General features: G+C 41.8%; 1 long non-coding RNA gene across 2 annotated transcripts in view; it reads left to right on the forward strand.

The window, feature by feature from the left end:
• The window catches only part of LOC135412689 (uncharacterized), a 160,212-nt gene that overhangs the window by 110,741 nt on the left and 29,022 nt on the right, over window positions 1-20,449 (forward strand). The window contains exons 6-9 of one of the 2 annotated variants that reach the window (XR_010429891.1): window positions 1,505-1,599; window positions 3,320-3,618; window positions 9,211-9,291; window positions 12,018-19,987. This is a non-coding gene — a long non-coding RNA (uncharacterized LOC135412689). Of the gene's footprint in view, window positions 1-1,504; window positions 1,600-3,319; window positions 3,619-9,210; window positions 9,292-12,017; window positions 19,988-20,449 lie in introns of those variants that run through there. The other variant, XR_010429890.1, reaches the window with a different exon arrangement.

Genomic DNA, 20,449 nt, shown 5'->3' on the forward strand with positions numbered 1-20,449 from the left:
AGAGGAAAACTGAAGAGATTTAAGATGCAAACCCAAAATGCTGTAGATTCTAAACTGAGTGTAAAGGTTTTTGTCAATGTGGGGGCCACAGTTACACACTCTCATGTACAATCAGACAAGCAGGCAGAGTTTCAGATAAAATCATGGTGTGAGAAACAGAATCTTAATTATGTTTTTAAAATGCTGATGCTGATTTTTTAATGCTGCTGCTCTGAGCATCTCCCCATCCTAAAGACTGCTGTGCCTGAAAACTCAGAGCGGTGACTCCAAGGGAAGGATTTTCCTCTTCCTCAGTTTCTCACCATGGAAAATGTCTACAAATGAACACAAAGAGCAAGGCAACAGCTTGCAAAAAATGCAAAGTGTGGCCTACCTCTGCAGCAATCTTGTTTACCCATCAACACCTCAGGAACAATCTCTACTTCATTCACATTCCTCACTAGCAGTCTTTATTATATGGTGCACCACATCCTCACATTAATTAGCACCTCACTGGCAGGCTAAGTATCATTTTTCAAAAGGACTGCAATTAACAAAATAAACCAAATCCCTTTTTAGTTTGAGCAGCACTGCTTCTCTACCTTTCTTCAAAGTGATGGGGTCAAATTGTTGTTTTCCTCTGTAAACCAGCAATGGAAATATTTCCAGATGTGGGACAGTTTTCACTTGCCTAACACCTTTTGCCTGAATATTTTAAAGGGAAGGGTGGGGAAGGATATTGATTTTCTTTGATTTTTCTTCAGTTTGTCTGGGAAGTTGGAGGCAAGGAGGTGATAAGTAACTTAGGTTACAGAATGACTCATGAGTAGAGTCTGATTTTGTGGGCTCTCAGATTACTTTTTCACCAGGTGATCCGCAGCAACTCAAAATTTGGTAATGTGTCTTTCTTGAAAAAAAAAATAAATTATGTTTGTGTTGGGGGAACATCCTGGTTTATTCCTAGTGTTGATAGAGTAAATTGCCAGCCTGTCCCGTTCATCCAACCTTTGAGACTGATGCCAATGGCAGTCCGAATGCAGAGCTTGGGAATGAGTCTCACACAGTCATCAGCTTGAAAACTGTCTACAAACTCACCAGTATGAAACTGTAATACCACAGCAATATTAGTCTGTGACAGCTGGGGAACCAGAGAGGTCTCAATGGCAATAAACAGAACACGATCATTTGAAATGCGCTGTATTCCTTTGGATGCTTTGCAACATGATCTTCTCTCTGTGGAGAAAACCCTTAGTGCACGGGGCTTAAAGATTTCTTTCCCTATTTTTAAAACAAATGCTGTGGAAACAAATTTTCTTGACTTGAAGTTTTGTATATAAAACCAGCTTAGAGTTGTCATTAAAATACCGTGGCTAAAAAGTGCCAACAAAACATAAAAATATTGACTGTCAGTGGTAATCCAGCTCCCTCAGGGGCAGCCAGAGATCCCTATGGTGCCATGGCCTCCAGGCACGATTTTCTGGCTGGATTGGCCCTTCTATGGATAAAAATGCCTTTCCCTCACCAGAAGGAGCCAGGAGTGTCTGAAGCAGTTCGACGAAGCCCTAGGACTTGCTGGTGCTTTTTGGATTTCCTGGTGGACCATTCAGAGTGGGAGAGAAGGTAAGCTTGGAAAAAAGCAGTATTGCCTCTGGAATGCAAATTTTGCTTTTGGGCGAAACTGTTAATCTAAAAAAAAAGAAAAAAAGGAAAAAAATAGGGCCAGGTCCTTCGTTGTGTGGCAGTTAAAAAAGCAATTCAATAGTTTGTCCTTACAAGCCTGTTAAAGGTCTTAAAAGAGACTTCAAAAATCACCCTAAATAACCTCAGAAGGGAAAAGCTGATTTTCTAGGTTCAGTTCAGCCCTGTTTTGTGTGAAAGCCACAAGGCATGCTGTACTGCAGAACCCACCCCGTGGTGGCCTCTCAACACCAGTACTATTTGTGCTTTGTAATGAAATTTTAAGGCCACTATGTGGAAGAGACTGCCACTGGCAAGTGCAATTCCCTCCTCATTAAATATTCCCATGCTATGAGAAACCGTGAGTCCCAGTGTTTTTTTAACACCTGGGAAAAAGAATGATGCCACACTGCGGTTGAAGATGATGCTGGTCCTTCAGGCAGGCCTTACTCTGCCCACCTGAAACAGTCCTGACTTTTTGGGACAGAGACTGTATGGCACAGCTGGGATTTAATAAACCCTCTCACACAAATCTCTCTGCTACACTTCTAGACCAAAAAAAAAAAAAAAAATGGATCTGGGAAAACCCTCACAAAAGGACTAAGAGCTATACTGGAGGTATCTCTCCTGCGGGCATTATTCCTCTGAACAGACCAGAGTTTAGGGCAGGTCAAAAGAAAACTGCTGATCTGGAAATAATGGTGCATGTCAGGAAGATGCCACCATCGTGCAGGGCCTGCCAGCTGTGTACCCCCTCCAGTCAGCAGCACACGAGGAAACACAAACACAGATCAGCTGCAAAATTATTATTAAAGTTGCCATGAATAATAATAAATAACAATAACAACAACAACAATAATAATACTGGTTGTTGCTGTTGCTATTACTGCTACTATTATTACTATGCTCAGGTCATTAAAGACTGCAGTTCAGTGTCAGAGAGGTGAAGCTGCCTCAAACCTCTCACTGCTGTCCTGTTTTCCAAACAGTCACATAACCTCTGATGATGCATTTTAACACTGTTTGCCATTATATATGTCCAAAATAAGCCAAGTCTGCCAAAAATGACACCATCTTACATGCCATGATTAGATGTTGGACAGCCCAATGGAGATCACCTCAGCTTAGTTCCAGTGTGTGTTCCCTTTGAAATAGAAATTCTACATAGAAATGAGAAAAACTCGCCCTTTATTTTGTTTCATTATATCACTGAGGCTTTGACACACCCCCTAAAACTCTCTCAGAGAATTATGTGCTGTGCTCTGGGGGTCATGACGTTGCAAGCATCGTGTATTGGAATGGTGGAACAAACTTTTCAACAGGCTGAATTTTTCTACTGGCTATAAATATTTCCCTGGCTATAAATAGTCCTACTAGTGCCTCAGCAATCCTCTTTAGAGCCTTCCAGCTATATGGCAGATATACCCACCAGGTATAATTCTAACTTTATCAGGATGGCTATAAAAACAAAAATTTTGGCTAATAAAATCACTTACAGTGATTATAGGTACTCAAGTTTGGGGCGTTCCCTGCTTTTCTACACGTCTTCAACTTGCAAAGAAAAAACAAGCTGTAACCACCTTGAGAAGATTCCTCCAGGTTGAACACAAGGGTACACCATAAGGGCAATCATGGCCACACTGAAAGATCTGTATTTCCCTAGGAAATATCCTGCACCACTGCTCGCCTTTCGAATACATTTGAAAATACCTGCCATGGAACATTGTGTCCCTGTTTGCTTTTCACACTGACGGTGGCCAGAGCTCAAGTTACAAGTATATCAAGTTGCCTCTAAGAACACCAAAGAATAAAACTGTGATGCTTCCAAGTGAAGCTGGAGTTTCCAACAAACCTTGTACAATTCCTCGCCTGCGATATTTCTGCAGCTTGGTATTCTCCCCTCCACAAAACTGTTAGATGCCCTCAATGGATGATAGAGAGCAAAGATGTGCATATATTCAGGTAGGATATATCTTTTTTTTGGTGGCAAACCAGGCTAAAGCTGTTCCCAGTAACTTCTGGTTTCTTACTTTTGTTTGCTTTCAAAGCAACCTAAGGCACTTCAGCCTTAAGAAGAAGAAAAAAACTCCATGCTTGTTTTTGCAATTGATGGATATCTAACTTACTGTTACGTTGGGAAAGATATCAATTCCCTTGTATTGAAATAACTTGTTGAACCTCAATATTAAGGAAACCCAGTAATTCCTGTCAAACCTAAAATGTTAATAAGGATACAATTGTATATAGTTCTGGTCTACACCATTTCAAGATGTAGAGGATAAGACTTAACACTCCATGCACTGCAGCCATCTCACTAAATCCAATGTTTCTCTGAAACACCTAATTTAATTTAAATGCAGGGAGTCACACTAGAGCAAGCAGATGAAACAAGAATGTAAAGGGAGGTCCTAAACCAGTTATATATTTCTGAACATTTCCACCTCTCTACATTAACTGTAATTTCTTTGATTACAACTCAGATTCTCCCACCCTAGTTTTTTTCCCCCTTTATGTGGCTGAGAGAGCTTTACTCATGGTCATTGTTTCCTTTACACCACTGATTAGTCAGACAGCTCACCCGGTTGTGTGGGGTTCTCATGTGAGTGTGAGAAAGCAGCACGAAGAAACCAAGGAAAATATGAATGCAAAACCACAAAGGAAATCCAAGGCCAGGTGCAGGCTCTGAAACTGGATGTATCTTGGTCCCAAGCTGTCTTAGCATCAGCTTGTGGTTAATATTGTCACCGTTGGGGTTAGCAGGTTTGTTAGGCTCTGAGCATTACTTTTTTTTTAAGGTACATCCTAAGAGATTCAAGTTCCACCTATCAAAGATATTAAGAAGAAAACATCTGACTGTGAAATTCCATCAGGAACCAGACTGCTGCTTTATTAATAAATGGAATATATATATAAATTAAATGAGATCTCAAGTTTTTTAAGCAGAATGGGATTATTCACTGCAGTTATTGTTACTCTCTCTGTGTCTTCATGAAGCTGCAGAAAAAGCAGATAATTTTCAGGTTTTACCTATTCATCATTTTCAGGTTTTACCCGTTCTTCCTCCCTTTCTGTGATGCTTTTCTTCATCAGAGCTCGCTGCCCACCCCTCTCCTCTGGCTGACCTTCCTTGGAGGGTACACTCTATTTCCTACCAGCCCTTTTCTCTCCCATCCCATACCACCTGAAGATGTCCAGCCCAAAGCCACCATGATGAGGACCACACCAGCTGCGTCTCCCTCCCTGGGAGCCCAGCTCTGGGACAGGCTTCAGTGCCCTGTTTGAACTCATGGGGGGAATCTGTGCCCAGCCACCCAGAGCAGCTGCCAGAGCAACCCACAGCCCTTCCGTGCTCCCTCCCTCCCTTTTTGCTCCAGCTGCTGGAGCCGTTATTCCTCCTTTCTTCCTTCCTCCCCAGACATTCAGGACCACAGCTGCTTGATCAGGTCACAGTCCCATTCTCTCAGAGCCACTGACAAACAGCATGAAAAACCACTGGTGGAGAGATCAGATTTTCCTTCTCATTCCTTTTCCCTGTTCATCTGAGGGCACAGTGGCCATCGCAGCTGAATGGTGGCTGCTTTGTGGCTGGCAAGGCACACACAGCTAAAATCCATATATTCTCATTTTCCATTTGTTTTCCCTTCCCATCTACCCTAGCAGAAGGAAGAGCAGGTGAGCAGTGCCACAGAGTGCTGGTCGCACTACTGCTCCTTCAATCATGTTGTGAATTATAAAAGCAGATCATTTTGATTGAGTGTGAGGTACCAGAAAACTTTTGGATGGCCACTGCTGTATGATCTCATGCAGACAAACCACCTGTTAGTGGGCTGCAGCAGTCATAAATTGGTCCTGGGAATGCTTGGATAAAGAACCGTCTTCTCTGTTGTCCCAGGAGAGCTGATCTATCTGTATAAAATATCTATTTACGCTGCAGAAGTTGCCATTAAAATATTAGCTTAGTGATATTTTCCATGAGGAATTCCTGGGCTTTCCATGCTCCCGTGTGCGTGCAGACGTATGTACCTACATGTGCACACACTGCAGTGTGTTGGAAGAAATGTGAGCATACTGAAATATAAATGCAACTGGTCAGGTTCAGTGGAGATCAAAAAAGGTAGGAAAAGATAGAATGAATTATTATTAAAAAAAATAATTGAAATTTATCTTCCGGAGTTTTGTCTTTGCTAGACCTTTAACAAAGTTGTTAACAGATTCTATAGGGGATCAATGTTTTTATTTTTTGTAGTGCAAAATTGGACTTTGCCATAGACCTTTCTGCTTTAATTTTAATTCTGTATTGATAATTTCAGAAAATAAATATTGATGCTTTAAACCTTTTCCCCCTCTTCCTTTCTCCCTTTTTCTCTCTTTTTTTGCAATCACCTGTAACAGGAAATCTAGTAGGTTTGTATCATCTCTTTCCTTTTCCCATTTTCTCTTTATTAAGGTTTTGAAAAGCCATAGAATGGTGAGAAATGGGATTTTTCAGAAGCAGAAATCTGCAGAATGGCCAAGGCAAAAGCAGAACCTCATTCTGCCCAGCATTTTTCAATTCAGAGCAATAAGGAGCAAGGAGAATTGAAGACACATAGTAATGACAATGCTACTGCTGCTGCTACAGTATTTTCCCTTTGAATATTGCCAAAACAAAACAATGCAGTGTTGGAGTGTTTCTCAGAAACACCTTCCTCTTCTTTTGTCAGAAGGGGCTGGAACCAGATGATCTTTTATGAACTTTAAGGTCCCTTCCATCCCAAGCCATTCAATGAAGAATTACAATCCGGCTTTTACAAAACAAATGTGTTTCATTGGAACTGTTTATCAGTCTCGATGATAACACCTTTCAGTGCCTTTATGAAAGTGGAGGTTGAGAGCCACACTGAGCAGAAATGGGAAACCAGAGCACCTCTCAGCCAACAGAAGGCTCTGGTGCTCTTGGAGCATATCTGTGCCAGGGATAAAATATGCCTGGACACTTTTCACACCAAATCTGTGCCAGCTGTGCAGACAACCTGGTGTCTTTTCCAAGGTGGCAAAATTGGGAAAGTGTGTGTATGTATGTGACATACAGTGGGAGGAAGGGAGCTAGAGGAACAATGGGCTTTCTGGATGGCTGAAACATCTCCATTTTAGTGTCCAAAATCAGGAGCCTTTTATTGCACTTCACGGCAAATCTAGCAGAAAACCTCTTCCTCAGACATGGGTCTCGTGCCAGTTTTGAGATAGATATTCCATTTTGTGTTGATTTTGGATTTGGAACCAATATTGACCTGATCATGGAAACTGAGTTGCAGCTTTAAATTTGGAGAGGCAACTGGTTCTCCTGAATGCTTTTAAAACACTTTCAGCCCTTTGGATGAAAAACGCTCACGTTTGTTTTACCATTAGTCACTTGGAGTAAGACCACTGGAGGTCTGAGGGACCAGCTAAATCCTACTAGATACATAGCTTCTTCTGACCATCCTTTGCATTATAAGTACCTAAAGAAAGGGTATTTATAGAAATGAGTCACGTGCCAAGTGGCATTTTCTTTCATTCCAAAGATGAGAGGTTTATGTACATAAAACACACAGCTCCACGTGCAATACTCTCCCCAGTGCATTTACAGGCAAAATAACAAGCTGAATGCCAAGACTACAAGTTGTCCAACAGCAAATCCAGCTGTCATTATTGCAGGTATCCATCCTCCAGTGGAAACAGTCTCCATCAACAGCAGACAGCTGTGGCTTTTAATATAATTCAGTGGCAGATAATACAAAGCAGTACTTTCACAGCCGGAGCATGGATGAAAAATGACACAGCCCAGGAACATGACAAGTAACAGGCCTGCAGGGTGAAGTTCTGACTGGCTTTAACTGGAAAGCTTGTTTTCTCTCGAGCACACATGTTTGCCAACTTCAAATGGCACTTACTATTTTTGGTAAAGTTGTTGCAAGCCCTCACACATGCTTCATCCAAGCACCGGTTCAATACTATATGATAATCATTTGGTATTAAATGCTGCTAGCGGAGCCAGAAGGTTTCCTTCATGCATCCTCCTACCACTGCCAAGGCAATCAAATTAATTCTGTTAACAGCCTGCCAAGTCCACTAGCCCACTAAACTGTCCTGTGTTAAAAACGAAATCGAGACATTGATATCAAATCGTGCCGTTTCCCCGCGGAGTGTGACGGCTGGAGCCCTGCCAGCGGGAACGACTGCTATCATCAGACGATGCCATGCGATGGCTCTAATGAGCTGACATTTCCTGTTGCTAAATTGCCACGTCTGAAAGCCAAACCAAACACTGCTCAACCTCTGCAGAAACCAGACGATGGTTTCTGACTTTTCCTTCTGCCTTCTGTTTCCACCCTTTCGGCGTTTCTCCATCCAAAGCTGCCTAGATAAAGAGAAATGAAGTAAAAAACTGCTCCTGTACCATATGGAATATATCAGACTGCTCTGCAAAAACCAAGCTGTCTCATGTTGCTTCCCCAGACACCATGGACCGTTCTGCAGGCTGAGCCATTCCCCTGTTAATTGGAATGGGGGGCTCTTGTGAGTGAGCACTGCAGGTACAGGTTGCCCACACTGGCCTGGCCATATTGTTTTTCTGACTCTTTTCACTCTCCTTCTTTTTTCACCCTCTTCTGGCTGCTTATTCTAGCAACAACAGCAGTGGCAGGTGGAGGAGTTCACTTACCTTTTCTAGGATCTCCCGGGAATCAGTGCAGAGCATTGAAGGTGCTGTCACTGTTACATCTCCTGAGTCTCTCATAATCACCATTTAGCACACTGAAATCTTAATGCTTCTCTTCAGAATAAGTTTTCATCTAAAGCTTTTCACCTAAAGGAATACTCTTTATGGGGGTCAAATCACCAGTGTGTGTTGAAACCACTGTAGCCTAGCAGTGTTCACTGACATAGACACTGCTTCTGAAGCAAAATAGGTACACCCAAGGAATATTAATAGAAAGAAATATTACAGGTTCAGCCTAAAAAACCAAGCAGTAGTCCTCTGGGATTCTCAACACATGCTCCTCAGCAAATGAGCTATAAGATAAGTCTAATTGAACAAGCAAAAAAGAGGTGTTTTTCCAGAAAGTGGATGGAAATTATGAAAAATGGCAGGTAGATTTTTTTTCATCCACCAAGAGAAGATCAATAAGTTCAAGGCAGCATCAGATTTTTTTCTCACTATTTTCTAGGCTAGGGGATTTTATCTACCTGCACCAACCTACTGTCTTAAGACTGTGAACTAAATAGGGGTCTGTTTAGCTAGCAACATAGTTTTCTTCGTAGCCTTTGCTTTTGTCCTCCAAATTGCACATGAATTTCATAGACCTCAAGCTGTACTTGCAACCTTTTCCCTGGTAATCTTGGCTGTCCTCCATCAACTTAACTATTAAGTCTCAAAAGTCTCTTATGGATTTTATAGACTTGGGGGAAGTTCATTTTGCTCGTGTGCAGGCTCTTATCTGTTCAGTTTGGTTTGCTCTCTTCTGTAGCGACACATTTAATGTCTGTGGCATTAATAAATAACTAAAAATTATTCCACCTATTTCTTTGTATTAGGTTGAAGTCAAGGAATGAAAATGATCTACCATGGACAAGTGTTTCCTCTGGTAGCAATGTGGTAAAAAAGCAGCAGCACTGGTAAGAACTGAGTGTGTCTTTACAATTCCAATTTTCTCTGCCGTGGGTTGAAGTAAGTTATAGAATCATAGAATCTAATTAAAGTTGGAAAAGACCTTCCAAGATCATCAAGTCCAACCTTTAATGGAGAAGTCAGTGCATTGTGGTTCAATATAATCACTACATATGCCACATATTCCTTAGAATTTTGAAAGCGTCTACTTCATCTCTTCCCAAAATAATATAGCAAAGATTTCCAAGGAAACCTAAAGCATAAGGGAAATTAATGAAAAAAATAGGTACTGACATGGATAAAAATAATTTTCCTCTCAAAGCACAGAGAAAAGCTACTGATGGCATATATTGCTCTCCTCCCCACCCCAACCACTTCCCTTGGTTGGGGGTTTCCATGACCAAGACAGCCATCTGAGTTACAAGTCTGCATGGTTACACAGGACCAAACCAGCCTTCTGCCTTTATTTTAAATAAATTTTTTAAATTCTGAAATTACTAAGTAGAAAAAGGCTGATGCTTATCCCAGGCACTGATCTATTTTGTGTAACCTGGACACAGGATTATTGTATGCAAAATAGATGTCATGAGCTTTGTAGCTTAAATAGAACTATATATATTGTTCAGGTGATCGAAAGGTCAGTAATATTCATATTCAACCATTATTTCTCAGGCTTTTCTTTAAAACCTTTTTGTAGTAAAGAAAAAGAAAAGGCAGTATAAATATAATAGCATGAATATTAAATTCATAAGCCTGAGATACATAAACAAGGAAGTAAATCCTGCAAACCCTCCTTGCCCCATACCAAGAAAGAACCTAATGCCATTTGGGAGCAATGTGGGGTTTTCAATACACTGCAGCTTCTTCTGGAGTTCTTAAAGTGCACAGATATGAGTGATTTCCAATTTAAAGATCTTCTTAGTTGTGTGTATGTGTTTCATTTTCTATATACTTAGTAGGTCATAAAATCTTATCATATCAGTCTAGAAAGAAAATATCACATCCCCATCACTGCAAAAGCTCAAGGTTTTGTTCTGAGAGGCCAGTCTTAGAAATTTTCTACCTTTGAAGAGACTCTGCTCTTTAATTTCTAACACTTGACATATGCAGTGCTAGACGGCACAACAATTGGGTTTTGATGTGTTAAGTGGCAAAGGACATTCAGCAATTAGCCTCGGTGTAGAAATGAGTTTTGGTTTAAGGACAATATCACTTGAAATCTAAAAGGCAATGTTTAAAATATAGGAGGAATTGCTATGTTTACAAGGATATGTTTTTCAGCAAGAGTGCCATGATATATGTTGCTTTCTGTTGACACTCTCTTTTCTTCTACATTTGGGTTCATAATGAATTGCGTGTAATTACAAGAGGTGATCTTTCAAAGTAGTGTTTTCCAGAGAACTCCAAGAGAAGAAAATGGGATCTTTGTGCTAAATAAATGCCCACAAGACCTGTTCTGCTCTCTTTTGACCAAGAGAAAAATGATGGAAATAAAATTCAAGTGATTTTCCATTTCTATTTGCATAATGTTTGCTTTAGGTTAAAGGCATATGCAGGCCTGTTGCTGGAAGGCTGAGCACATTGGAAAGAACAAGAAAAGGAAGGTCACATCCTGACATGATGATGTACATTAATTGATTAAGAGAATATTATGTCATTTCTGAATAGGCTTAGTGTCAAACTCCTGCTTCCCTCCAACTCTGGCAGCATTAACAGCATGCTGTTGATACTATAATTTGAGGTCTCACTACCTTTGACAGCTCTGGAAGGGTATTTTGGAAGGATTTAGTGGTTTTGAATAGCTTATTTGACTAACCCCCGAAGAAACACTTTCCTTCAACACAAGCACGAGTGGTTATTTTCTATACTTAATAAGGCCAAGGTAAAGAAAACCCGATTGCATATTTTTAAATATTTTATCTTTACACGAGCCTGGGCTGTGCAAAGCACAGAGCCATATACACACTTTCACAGAGAAGGTAATAATATCGGAAAAAATCTCAAGGACTGTCTAACTCCCATGCCAAAACTTTCAAGCAGGAGTATAAAATCTGAAAAAAATAGTCTCAACAGAAGGGTTATTAAGGATAGGAACATCCCCACCTGATGAGAAGCTGCATCTTCTGCTCATCTTCAGGGATAGAGGAAGCAACAGGTCAACAGGTTCTCTGCATTTCCTATCAGAGTATAGTATTAAACACCCAATTTTTGTTTAAAGTGTATGTGGACGATCTATGCTAAAACTGGTCCTGCAGCACACATATGCAGAATGTGTCTATTTATCCTGTAGATTTCCTAACATGGGGTGAGAAAAAACGGAGAGACGAGTGAAAGAACTCAGACTTTTCCCAATATTCTTGTTAAGTTCTCAGCTGCCCCTATTCTATGGGCACTCCTCACTTCCAGGATTTTCTGTAGCCTTGGATAAATATCCTCACTCATTTTTTTGAAAACAAAAGATAAGAATGGTGGTAACACATACGATGAAAAGCAATCAAATCAAATGCCATCCATATAAACCTGAGAAAAATCTGAAAAGTAAACGTCTCCATCAGAGAATTGTTACAACACATCGCTGTTATAATTATTATAATATTATACTATTTTCCTTAGCAACAGCCTAGGGTTTTTTAAAACTCTATACATTTTGAAGAGGTTGACACTGCAATGATTCAGTGGATTATATAGTTGGATTCTTCTTAAACTACAAATTTAATCTCATTTCATTTCCTAGATGACCCCTGATTAAGCTTGTCCAGCATCTCTGATATCACACAACAGTTACCCTGATACAAGAGCTGAATTGACTGAGAAAAATAACTGGACACGACCAAGATAACAATCATAATAATTCATCCTTCCATTTCGGTTTGAAAAGGAGGTAACTATTCCTGACGTGAACAGACCAGAAAAAAGTGACTTTCCCAAGATCATCCAACAGTATATGGACTGGGGTCCAAATTGCCAGGATCCTACCCAGTACTGTCTCCCCATTAGGTCACAGAGGAGATCTTCAGCTTTCAGTGACAATTCCCATTGCAGTGATCTTTGGGATTGCCTAACAGCAACCAACCTGAGTCAGTGTTGAAAATAAAGGAATAATTTGCTCCAGAAGGTTCTGAAAGCAAGTGCAGAAAAAATTTGGCTGTAGTGCCTGTAATGTCGTATCCTACTGTCCCGATTTCCCATCTGGAATGACAGTAAAGGGAGCTGAGAAGTTACCATGGTGGCTGCAATAAGAACCGACTGCTTTTCCCTGTCTGGAAGCCATCTGATCTGTTTTGCATTCAAAGCCTTCGCTGGAAGGAGTTATGGCTCTGTGAATATTATTGTGTTCTTAGTCATACATTTATTAGATATGAAATATTTTCACTGAGTACTTCTTAGAACCATTACAGAGCAATTTAACACTTTTATATGCTTTAGCCAGTCTTATTCTTTGTCTTCGTGACTCTGACTATCCCTTTCCCTCTCCCAAAGAAAAGAAGATGATGATTTAATCTAGGAGACATGCTGAGGGCACCAACAGATGTGGTTTTGCTGCTCCACACTCTGACTCAGGGTCTTTTCCAAATCCCCAGATGAAGTCAATGCAACTGTTTCATTGCTTCAGAAGGGGTTTGGGTGAGGCTTTTTTCATGATACTGGGAAAGGACTTTGCCCCCTCTGCTGAACACACACTGTTATGAAATAGGGATGGCACTGGGAACCCGTGTTTGAACTGCTTGCCTGGGAGCTGCCATCGGACAAACCACATGTTACGATGATGGAGAAGGAAACAGTTAATGGTCCAGTCACTATTAATATAGGTTAAAAACAAGTAACTTTTGTTTATATTTCATTGTTGTTTAAAGTACTCAGAACTAAAAAAGGAAAAATCTGATGAATATGCTGTGTTTACATTGACTTAGTTCCCATTCACATTTTCCTGACACGAAGAAATACCTCCTCAGCTCAGAAACATGGGAGAAAGCTTCAGACGTCAGAGGGAAAGTTTCTTTTGCGTGAGGGCTCTGTTTTGCAATTTTTCAGGCCCCAAGCATGATGCAGGAGTCATTTCTCAGGCCCCATTATGGCTGCTCCAAGGATGCCTGGCACTGGGGGGATTGTGTGTGGAGCTGGACATGTTTGCAAGACCCTTTGGAGGCTGCTCATGGTCCCAGAGAGGGGACAAAGACATGCTGACCCCACGGGGGGCTGGTGGTAGCCAAGACGAGGAGGTTGGTGCCTGGCTGCCCAGCTCGGAGGTGCTGTGCTTTGCTTTGCTGCTGGGGGATTCCTGGTCCCTCCCCACCACTCCGCGTGTCCCTGCCTGCTCGCCGAGTCCTCCGGCTCCATTGATTTATTTATTTCTTCACGCAGAGCTCTCCGAGATCAACCCCGAGCCACTGGCAGGCTCCGGGACAGGCAGCCGAGGAGGAGAGCAGCGAGCTCTTAAAAGTGAGGCTCTCCAGCCGTCGCAGGAGGCAGCCGTGCCAAAACAAGGAATGATTGCCTAGCCCTGCTTTTGCAAGGTTTTACAGCTCCGTTCACACTTCCATCTGTCTCCCTCCCCCCTTCCCTGTTTCCCCCCCTCTCTTCCCCTCTCTCTTTTTCTGTCGGATGCTTCAAGGAAAAGAAAATTTATGGAAGTGGTTCCAAGAGCTGTTTTCTCTGCCTTGGTGCTAGTCAGTGCATGCTCCTGGCTGGCTCAGCCCTCCCTTCTCTCTGCCCGGCTCCAAAACTCCTTCACCTCACACAAAAGATAGATCATGTTACCCTTCATTAGCTGCCTTCTGAGCCCCGGCCCCCAGAGTTGGTGAGTGCATCCTTAAAAGTGCCAGGTACGTGCAGCTCCCTGCCCCCTGCACCTCCTCTGTAGGATAAAATTCCCTTTCCAGGTTCCCACCCTGAGAAAAATGTGAATTTCAAGTTTTTTCCAAGACAAAAAAAGTAAGTGATGTTATCTATCTGTGAATGGACAAGTGGTAGGAAACACGGGTTGTCTTCTTTTCTGTTTTAATCAGCAAATTGCTTAATAAATGTAAGGTAATAAATCAGAACAGTGGCACATGCTTGGTTTTGAGGATAGGCTGCCTGAGTGGCACCATGCTTGTCCTACATTCCCAGAGCCAGTTTCAGGCATGGTCCAACAGGGAAGGCAGGATCCCCACTCCCTCCCATCTCTTTTGCCTCATTTTGCCGGAAAAGCAGCTCAAATGTCATGGACAGCAAAATTAATTTTGCTGGGACTTTCGAACTTGCAGTGGTCACCCAAGCCCAAGCAGCAGCTGCAAAAGGCAGTTCTCCTGCCCTCCACCTCCTGTCCCACTCCTTGTTCGTTTGCGTCTTTGTCTCCCTCGTTTTCTCCCTGCATCTCACTCCAGGCCTTTCTGACCTCGGTATTGCTCTGTCAGTGCTAAGACTGCAAAGAGAAAAACTTGAAAACTCTGATTCAGACTCTAATCTTGGTTCTGTGCTCCTCTTCTAAACCCTGATGGCCATTTTTGTCTAGAGCTGTATCCTGATCTCAGCAATTTTAAGAATTCAGAGTTGTTCACTGCCTCCTTTCCACTGGCTCAAACACAGATCAAACCTGGATTTCAGGGTCTGAATTTTCTCGTACATATTTCTGTGTTCAGACTAGGATCTTGAATGACAGGAATTGGTGACAGCGATTTTCTGAAGATGAACTGATAGCTTAAAAATGGAGTGACAACTCTGATGGGCCCTGAATCTGGGGACATTTGTAGTGTCCTCTCCAGGACTGACAGGCTGAGAGATACAGCACTAGTATAAAAACAAGCCTGTTTTTAAAGGTTTGTCTCTTGGCCTTCCCTCCTTGGTGATGTCTCACCTACGATACAGCCAGTGACTCATCCTTCAATTATTGTTGCTGTCATTCTGGTCCAAATTGCTCGGAGGAAGGGAAATACTGACAGAGACACTTTGGGAGATTAAAATACCCATGTCTGCGATGCTTTATAACAGCTTTGCTATAAGGAACCCGCTTTCTCCATGATTACTTTGTTATGAATTCACTTGTGTAACACATTCTTGGAACAGCACCATTTGTTTCTGGAACAAGGAATCAGCGACAGGAGATTCATTATAGACGGGGAATATTTTCTTTAGAGAAAAGCTGTCAGGTCAAGTCAGGCTTTTATGTTGCTGTTTGTAAAACAAGGTGTTTACATACCTGTAAACCTGCCATGTATTTTTTTTCCTTCTGACGAAAGTCATCTTTAGAAATGTAGGTGGAAACGGTTCTTTGGCACTGAAAGCAGAGCGAGAGCAGGAAAGGCCAAGCTGTCACACTTCCTTGCCCTTTCCTCCCCTTACAAGGTGCCAGCCCCCCCCCCGGGAATGTGCCCAGGGTGCTGATCACCCCAAATCCCAGGAATGTGCAATGTGCACCCTTCACTGTCCAAAGCACCCTGGCTCTGCCCCTGCTGCAACATCACCTGAAGAGAGGGTGCAGCCTGGTGCCTGCAGCCTCCCTTCTGCCAATCCCTACATCTGTCCCCAGGACCATGGGAGAAACCACTCTTTGTCACAAGGTTAATAATTAAGATACTCCAGCTGATAAATAGAAGTGCTAAGAACTCGGTGTGCTGCATATCCCTCCTCTGCAGGCAGCTACTCAATTCTTTTATCTAGATTATCATCTCTGAAGGAAAGTATAATTTGGCAATCATGGTCAAAGTGTTTAGACAATTCAGTCAATGGAAAACCCTGAGGCAAAAAGACAACTAAAACAAAAACATGAAGACAGAGGGATGTAAGAGGAGAGCAAATCCCACTCAATTTTGTCTTTAGACAAAATCTCTCTTGCCCATGGTGAACGCACAAGGCCTCCCAAAGACGGAGGAAAGCAGGCTTCCTAGATAACAACAGAAATTAATCTAGAAATTAGATGCTCAAATCAGAAAGAGGAAAGCTGCAAACCAGGCAGGATCTCTGCACTTCTGCTTTCCTTACTCCGTGGCTGGTGGAGTTGTCATTGGATGTTTTAATTCTGGAGTGAACACTTCTGTCCCCTAATTTACCCTGTCATTTGCCCACCCCCAGGAAAACAAAATTTGTGTTCAGATAAACACAGACTAACTCCCAAGCCTACACAGACTATTTAATTAAGAGTTTCCAAGTGGAAACCACACATTATTTCCTCAAATTAAGGGACCCTCCATTCTGCTCTAGGGACAAACAGAAATCAGGAGGCAAGGGGCCGGGCCATATCCTGAACTCCCATTCCCTCAAGAGCATCAACTATCAGACTGTGCAAACACAGACATGTGCCTCTGATGGGAAAAATCAAACCAGAGGGCTTTGCAGGCAGAGGGCTGGAAATGCCTGTCTCCTCCACGGCCAAAAACCTGGAGTGCGGCCAGGCTCCACTGATCTGACTGCTGAGGAGAGGAAAGAGCTGTAAGCCAGCAATTAGTAATTCTGCTACTAACAGGAAAGATTGCTGGGAAGCATAAATGGGATTGCTGTTTATATGAGAGTTAGTGAAGGAAGTGGTGTTGCTGGTGGCTGGGGGCTTTTCAGAAAGCTGCCTTACCCGGGGAAGGATGCGGTTTGTCAGAATCACAGCCCCTGGGTGAGGAAGAGCTTCATGCACAGAGGTTTGGGACTGGTTTTATGGATTTACATCACTTATATTATCACTTCCAGTCCAAATGTGCATTATTAAACTGCATAGCATAAGAGGTAACACATAATCCTTTGGTACACCCCGAGTTTTATTCTTACATTGTGGTGCACAGGGGAAAAATCTTGGACTTTCTGAACGATTGGTTTTTATTTTTCTCAGGAACACAGCTCACCCACAGAGATCCCTGCAGTTTTTGAAGGGATAGGTGCTTTTCCAAGCAGCATGAAAAATAAAATCACGAATGATGCACTACTTAGTCATAATAAGCACAGAATTAAGAAACAAGGAAGATAGTATAAGCTTTGGGAAGGGAACCAGTTTGTTTGTGCAAATGGTAAAGCAAGGAAATATACCTCTAGAAGAATTTCAGTATTACTTAATTATCCAGAGGTCTGAGATGAAGAGAAAAAAAGGCCTAGAAAATGACCTGACTTCTAGTTTTCACCAACTTCATTCTCTGCTGTTGTCAGTCACCTTCTGCTTCTCTTTTAGTGGAGCAGTTTCTCTGAAAATCAAAGGACTGTGCTGTTAGTGCAGAAAGGTGTGGGCACAGTGACCCCTTTTTAGGAGGTAGACAGAAGCCAGGGGTAACTGGAAACAAAACAGTGGATAAGCATTTTGGCATGTGTAAGAAAATAAACTCTAAAATGCAGAAAGTAAAAATGGGGAATTCTTTCTAAATTTCCTATTTATTTATCTATCTATCCATCCATTTATCCCCAGGAAAGAGAATGCATTTCACATGGGGCAAGATGGAAAATGAGTAATCAGAGCAAAATTAAAATTTTCACCAAGTTCTTAGAAATGAGGGATGTTCATTTATTATTACTACTAAAAATGAATGACATTAGGCTGGAGGAAGGTGACAAAAGCATTCCTCTTGGAACATCACATCCTGGATTTCATTGCACATGTACATTTGAATTCGGTCTCTTAAATATGTCAGCCGTGTGCCCACTGGAACTCACAACTCTGTGTTGTTTGGCCAGTCCATCTAACCACTGAATTAAAGGGTAATACAGACGTGCTGTGGGATGCAGGAATTATTGGTGATGACATGTATCACACTGGGAGCAATGGGGCAGAGTGACAACATAACACGAGGAGAAAATTGTCTCTGACATGCCCTTTGCTTTCTTTAATGGCATATAATTTCTGGTCCAAATTAAGTAAGGACCTCCAGTGCTATTTGACAGTACCTGGAGGAGACAACCTTAAAAATTTGCCAGTTTTGCCTTAGATAAATAGATAGAGTTTCTTCAGTGCTCCTTGCACTTCCTCCTACTTAGTTTAGAGTGCTCCCAATCTCAGGCAGTGATATTTAGCTCTCTAGCAACTGGCAAGTTTTAAAGGATCATTGTATGTTTTCATGCTCAAGTGATAAATCTGGAGGTGAGTTCCTGGCACGGCCAATGGGAATGTGGATGTGTGCTGCAGAAGACAGGTTTACAGCATTAAAACCTGGGAGAAATAATTACGTGAGCCACTTTGGATGAAATCATAATTAAGCCTTATTGGGGTTTGAAAGTTTGGATTTACAGTATATTTCACTCACCATTTTTCATTTTCATGAACCTCTGGCAGTTTCTGCTTCCATCTGGGATGAGGAGAAAAGTAGCTAAAAGCACTATGAATTAAATAGTGGGAAACCCATATACATTCAGGAGGGCACGCTGGCAGTCTGGAGAGAAACCTTGTTCTTTAGGGACACAGAGCTCCATTATGTTTCTCAGGCTGAAGAGGAGCTGTGTCGTTTTGGGGGTTCATTCAAAGCAAAACCCTTTTCCATGAAAAGGAAAGAAAACATCGGAGGTTCAGTTGTGTTTTCCCTGAGGAACCCTTGCCTTGAGGCAGGGCACAGCAGAAAATACAAAATTCCCATCCTGGGCAAGAATCAGAGAAAAAAAGGACCCTTTTCCCTTGAGAGGGAAGTCTGTTGCACTGGTCTGGACTAGTGACAACACATGCATTGCTATTATGCTTTCCAGTTTCTATCCACTGCAGGAGCAGCAAGTTGGGTGCAATAGGAAGGACGCCACTGATAGCTTATAAAACTGTGAGCACTGAAAATGGTTAATTTACTGTGTAAGGTTTTGCAGTATTACTCCTCAGATCATTAGAACATGCTACTAGCAATCCCAAAAACTGACATTTTAAAGGCCTTAGATTTCATTCCAAGTCTGAAAAGTGCCGCAAGAACTGAGACATGGACTTTTGCAAACACGTAGGAGTCCAGGAGAGAGACCACGTCAGACATGTGTTCAGCACTTGTCCATGCACTGTGAAACATCTGAGCCTGTTTGTGTGCTCACCACAGCCATGAAAGGACTTCCCAGACTCCTGTGTCAGAGCTTTACACCTGCATCCTACCCAGACCTCAGAGCCCACAGGAAAACTGATTCTGCTCACTGTCACCTTCTTGCTTTTTCACAAGGTTGAGGAGGTAGAAACTCCAAGGTTGATCTCACAACAGTGTGACTATGCACTTGTTTGGAATTTTGGCCAATATATTAATAAATAACGTAAATATCAAAGAATGCAAAATATTGTACAGTGGCAACACCCATTACCTCCAGCACTGGCAAGGATTCTAATGTATAAACATCTATGTAATACAAAAATTCCATTAATTTAGATAATAAAGATTAATACACTAACCTAAATCCATACAGTCCTGAAGAGAGTTTGAATGTTTTTTCCATTAGACTCTGGGAAAAAAACCAACAAACAAATTCAAAAGCAATTTCTAGTTTCAAGTCACTTCAATAGAGATTTGATTTTTGGGTCACTTTAAGCATAGAAGTTGGATTGTAGCTGCCTTTGTGCCTCTTGTATAGAATTCATAAAATTAGCATATTATTATTATATATAGAATTCATAAAATTAGCATGTTATTACCATCCAGAGGTTATTAAGACAGACTAAAAAGAGTAGACTTTCTGGGAAGAGAAACAATAAAAGTGGTGGAGATGGAGGATATAAGTAGCTCCAAGGATGGATACCAGAGACTCAGCCTTCAAAATAAGGGCTGTCATGACCTCCTTTCTCACCCACAGTATGTGCACAGTTCATCCACAGTATTTCCCATTTCAGTTCAACAGTGGCTTGACAGGCTGCTAAATTTAAGTACATGTACAAGGACAAGCTGTGGACTTCGTCCTGGGCTTGAGATGAGGAATATAATTCACTGCTTTCCAGAATCAAGGTTTAAAAGCAGATATTGAGATCTAAACCCCATGCAATACAGAAAAGGTCTGGAATTAGGCTTAGACTTCAAGTGCCTCAGTAACTGAAGCAATGTCCAGACCCTCTGCCTGGTTTGGGTTATCTGGAAGCAGTCCAGCATGCTAGATTATCCAGAGAGATAGTGAGTTATATATGTTAATGGGGAATTTAAGTAATACAATTTACAAATGGCAAGTACACACTCCTCTGGTTTCCCAGCTAAATCCCGGGAATGCATTGCTTGGAATTTCACAGAGCAATCGTAAACCCCCCAACACACTCCTTGTATTCCTTCTTAGGTCAAT

This window comes from Pseudopipra pipra, chromosome 4 (genome assembly GCF_036250125.1).
Source record: "Pseudopipra pipra isolate bDixPip1 chromosome 4, bDixPip1.hap1, whole genome shotgun sequence".
Lineage (NCBI taxonomy): Eukaryota > Metazoa > Chordata > Aves > Passeriformes > Pipridae > Pseudopipra > Pseudopipra pipra.